Raw genomic sequence first — 5,473 nt, forward strand, 5'->3', positions numbered from 1 at the left:
CTGTGGTATATAAAGTCTCATAACAATCTTGCCCACTGTCCTTTCCCACCTCCTTTCATACTATGTTGAAGTCACACCAGACTTCTTTCTTTCCCCAGAACATATTTTTTTCTCATTAAAAAAATAAACAAAAAACAACTTGGTATTTATTCTTTCTGAGCTTTCTCCCTCATTTACTTAGACCAGAATAACCCTACATCTTTCATTCATAATATAAATTGCAACCCTTTCATAAAAGAACAGCCATTGATAGGGAATGCATTCCATCTTCTTTGTTTGATAATGCTCTGTTCTTATATCTACTATTGCAGTTGGCATGCTGAATTTTCTTTTTCTTACCTTACTGTTTTTCCAACCTAAGCTTTCTTGCTCTTTCTTTCTTCTTTCTTTCTTCTTTCTTTCTTTCTTTCTTTCTTTCTTTCTTTCTTCTTCTTTCTTCTTTCTTTCTCTTCTGTATTTATCAGGGATGTTGGCCTATAATTTTCTTTTCTTATGCTGTTCTTGTCTTGTTTTGGTATCAAAGTAATGCTAGCTTAATAAAATGAATTTAGATATGTTCCCTCCTCTTCAGTTTTTTGGAAAACTTTGGGAAGAATTGGTATTATTCCTTCTATAAGTGTTTGGTAGAACTCACCTGTGAAGCCATCTAGTACTTTTCTTTTGTTTATTGGGAGGTGCTTGATTACTAGATCAATCTTCTTACTAATAATTGGTCTGTTATAAATCTTGGTAGGTTGCATGCTTCTAGGAATTCATTTCTTCATAGGTTGTCCAATTTGTTGGCCTATGTTTGTTCATAAGATTGTATTTCTTTTGATCCTTTGTATTTGGGTGCTATCAGTTGGCACATCTCTTTCATTTCTGATTTTATTCATTTGACTTTTCTCCCTTTTTTTGGTGAGTCTTTCTAAAGGTTCCTCTGTTTTGTTTCTAAAAACAAAACAAAACATATCTTAGTTTCATTGGTCTTTTCTATTCCCTATTAGTCTCTATTTCATTTATTTTTATTCTAATCTTCATTTCCTTCCTTCTACTAACTTTGGGGTTACTTTCTTCTTTTTATAGTTCCTTGAGGTATAAAGTTAGTTGTTTATTTGAGATCATTCTTGTTTCTTAATGTAGGCATTTATCACTATGAACTTCACTCTTAAAACTGCTTTTTCTGCATCCCATAAATTCCAGTATATTGTATTTCCATTTTCATTTGTGTCAAGATATTGTTAAATTTATTTTTTAATTTCTTCTTTGACCAATTAGTCCTCCAATAGTTGTTCAGGAGTATTTAATCTCCACAATTTATAAAATGTCCAGTTTTCTTCTTACAATTGATTTTTAGTTTCATGCCATTGTGGTTAGAAAAGATGCTTGGTATGATTTCAATCTTCTTAAATTTATTAGGACTAGTTTTGTGAACTAACCTATAATCTATCCTGGAGACAGTTCCACATGTGTTTGAGAAGGATGTGCATTCTTCTCCTTTTGGATGACATGTCTATAAATGTCTGTCATGTCCATTTGGCATAGCATGCCACTTAAGTCCAATGTTTCCTTTTTGATTTTCTGTCTGAACAATCTACCCATTGATGAAAGTAGGAGGTACTAAAATTCCCTATTATTATTGTATTGCCATCTATTTCTCCTTTTTAGGTCTGTTAATATTTGCTTTATATAAGCCTAGTTTCAATATGAATAGCATATGGCATCAATTGTACAGAATTTGTAAAAACGTCCCCTGTAAAATGTTTTGGTACATAGTAGACAAACAGTATTGCTGAGCTAATAAATCATTGAAGGATAAAGAATAATTATGAAATGTATTTGAAATTGACATATATTCAACATTTATCTGAGAAAGCAACAATATACGACATAAAATATCTACTGTGAATGTCATAAAACCTGAAAAAGGATACTTGCATTAATGTAAAGCAATAATTTATTCACATAACAGCAAAAAGTACCATATTGTTATAAAATTCTTATTATTACACTGAAAAAGACTTGCAGACATTAATTTTCACAATACAGATCTATAACAAAACTGACATTTCAAGGTCAAAAATGCTAATTGAGTCTTGGGTAAATGTAAGATGCCTTATTGGAAAGAAGTTGGAATAATTAATCTTGCAGATAAAGCACCTGACATTTTATTAATAAAATCAGAATATCAGGTTAGGGTAAAGGTTAGTTTAAAAAAATGAATGCTTTTCTTTTCTCCTTAACATTACTTTACAGATAATTTTGATACCAATATTTTTGCCCAAACTGTTTTCTAAATGTATTATTCTGCTCAGAAATTTTTTTCAATTTATCTCCTAAATTTTAATCATTTTTCCAACTTCAGCATCACCTGAGTCACCTACAGATATTGCTAATAATATAGTCAGATTAAGTAGGTCTGGGGTAAGTTCCATGTTTCTGCATTTCTAGCAAGCTCCTAAATGATTTCAGTGCTACTGGTCTGAGGACTACATTTTAAGTAGACAGTATTTAGGACAGTGTCTCAAAATTTTGTTGCACATTTGATCAGAGGACCACTGATCATCAGGGAAATACAAATCAAAACTACAATGAGGTATCACTTCACACTTGTCAGAATGGCTCAAATCAACAACACAAGAAACAGCAGCAAGTATTGGTGAGGGTGTGGAGAAAAGGGAACCCTCTTGCACTATTGGTAAGAATACAAACTGATCCTGCCACTCTGGAAAACAGTATGGAGGTTCCTCAAAAAGTTAAAAATATAACTACCTTATTATCCTGAAGTTGTACTACTAAGCATTTCCCAAAAGAATACAAAACACAATTTCAAAGGGACACATGTATTCTGATGTTTATAGCAGCATTATCTACAATAGCTAAATTATGGAAACAGGCCAAGTCTCCATCGACTGATGAGTGGATAAAGAAGTGTGGTATATTTATATAATGGAATATTACTCAGCCATAAAAAGGAATGAAATATTGCCATTTACAACAACATGGTTGGAGCTAGAGAGTATTTTTTTAAAGGACTGTGTCCCTTAGTTTTTTTTTTTTAAGATTTTACTTATTTATTCATAGAGACACACACAGAGAGAAACAGGCAGAGGGAGAAGCAGGCCCAACGCAGGGAGCCCGACGTGGGACTCGATTCTGGGTCCCTGGGATCACGGCCTGGACTGAAGGTGGCGCTAAACCGCTAAGCCACCTGGGCTGCTCGGAGCTAGAGAGTATTATGCTAAGTGAAATACACTAAAGAAAGACAAATACCATATGATTTCATTCATGGGAAATTTGAGAAACAAATGAGCAAAGTGGAGGAAAAAAAAGAGAGGGAGGCAAACCAGGAAAGAGACACTTACTATAGAGAACAAAGCGTTGGTTACCAGAGGGGAGGTGAGTGGGAGGATAGGTTAAATAAGTGATGGAGATTAAGAAGTCCACTTGTGATGAGTACTAAGTGGTGTTTGGAAGTGTTGAATCACTATATTGTACACGTGAAACTAATATTACACTGTCTGTTAATCTACTGGAATTAAAAACTGTTGATGTCTGAACAACAAAAGTAAAAATTAACAGGATTGTTATAAAACTCAAAAACTTCTGCACAGCATGAGAAGCAATAAAATGATAAGACAACCTATAGAATGGAAGAAAAAACATAAATGTAAAGGTGAGGGGTTCATATTAAAAATAAATGAGGAACTCATAACAACAACAATAGAACAATCTGATTACAAAATGGTCAAAAGGACTAAATAGCCAGTTTTTCCAAAGAAAACATCAAAATGACCAACAGGCACATGAAAAGATGCCCAATATCATAATCGTCAGGGAAATGCAAACAATAACTTTAATGAGATATCACCTCATACCTATTAGAATGATTATTACTAAGAGGCAAGAGACAATGGGAACTAGTGACAATATGGTGAAAAGGAAACATTTATATGTTGTTGTTAGGGAAGTAACTTGGTCCAGGCAGTATGAAAAATAATATGGAGGTACCTTAGAAAGTTAAAAATAGATCCACCATACAAACAGATAGTGTGTTGTTTACAAATTGAAGGTTTGTGATAACCGTGAATTGAGTACATCTATCATCACCATTTTTCCAAAAGCATGTGCTTACTTTGCAACCTTGTGTCACATTTTGGTAATTTTTGCAGTATTTGAAACTTTCTCAGCATTATCATGTATTATGGTGATCAGTGATTTTTGATGTTACTATTGTAATCATTTTGGGGTGCTGCAAACCACACCCAGATAAGATGGTAAACTTAATCCAAAAATGTTATGTTTACTTTGACTGCTCCACTAAAGGCCATTCCCTCATCTCTCTCCATTTCCTCAGGTCTCCCTATTACCTGAGAGAGATAATCAGGTCTATTAATGATTCTACATTGGCCTCTAAGTGTTCATGTGAAAGGAAGAGTTGTATGTCTTTCACTTTAAATCAAAAGCTAGAAACGATTGAGATTTGGGAGGACAACTTGTTGAAGCCAAGATAGGCTAAAACTAGGCCTCTTGTGCCAAATAGCCAAGTTGTGAATTAATGCAAAAGAAAAGTTCTTGAAAGAAATTAAAAGTGTTACTCCAGTGAACACATAAATGATAAGAAAACAAATAATCTTACCTCTGATATAAAGTTTTTATGATCTGGCCAGATCAAATCAGCCACAACATTCTTTGAAATTAAAGCCTAATCCAGAACGAGATTCTAACTCTGCAATTCTATGAAGGCTGAGTGAGGAAGCCACAGAAGTTTGAAGCTGACAGAGGTTGGTTTGTGAGGTTTAAAGAAAGAAGCCTCGGTGTCCATTGAAAGATGAATGGATAAAGAAGATGTGATACACACACACACACACACACACACACACACACACAATGGAATATTACTCAGGCATTAGAAATGATGAATACCAACCATTTGCTTCAATGTGGATAGAACTGGAGGATATTATGCTGAGTAAGTCAATCGGAGAAGGACAATCATTATATGGTTTCACTCATACAGAGAATATAAAAAATAGTGAAAGAGATTATAGAGGAAAAGAGAGAAAATGAATGGGAAATATCAGAGAGGGTGACAAAACATGAGAGACCCCTAATGCTGGAAAACAAACAAGGGGTAGTGAAAGGGGAGGTAGGTGGGGGGATGGGATGACTGGGTGACAGGCACTGAGGGGGACACTTCATGGGATGAGCACTGGGTGTTATATGTTGGCAAATCAAACTCCAATAAAATATCTATATCTATATCTATATCTATATCTATATCTATATCTATATCTATATCTATATCTATATCTATATCTATATCTATCTATCTATCATCTCTCTCTATATATATATATCAGCAGTAAGATATATATATATATTTAAAAAATAAAACAAAAAAATAAAAAATAAAACAAAAAAAGAAAGAAGCTATCTCCATGAAATAAAAGCACAAGGTGAAGCAGCAAATGATGATATAAAGCTGCAATAG

The sequence above is a fragment of the Nyctereutes procyonoides genome, unplaced genomic scaffold (assembly GCF_905146905.1).
Source record: "Nyctereutes procyonoides isolate TBG_1078 unplaced genomic scaffold, NYPRO_anot_genome, whole genome shotgun sequence".
NCBI lineage: Eukaryota > Metazoa > Chordata > Mammalia > Carnivora > Canidae > Nyctereutes > Nyctereutes procyonoides.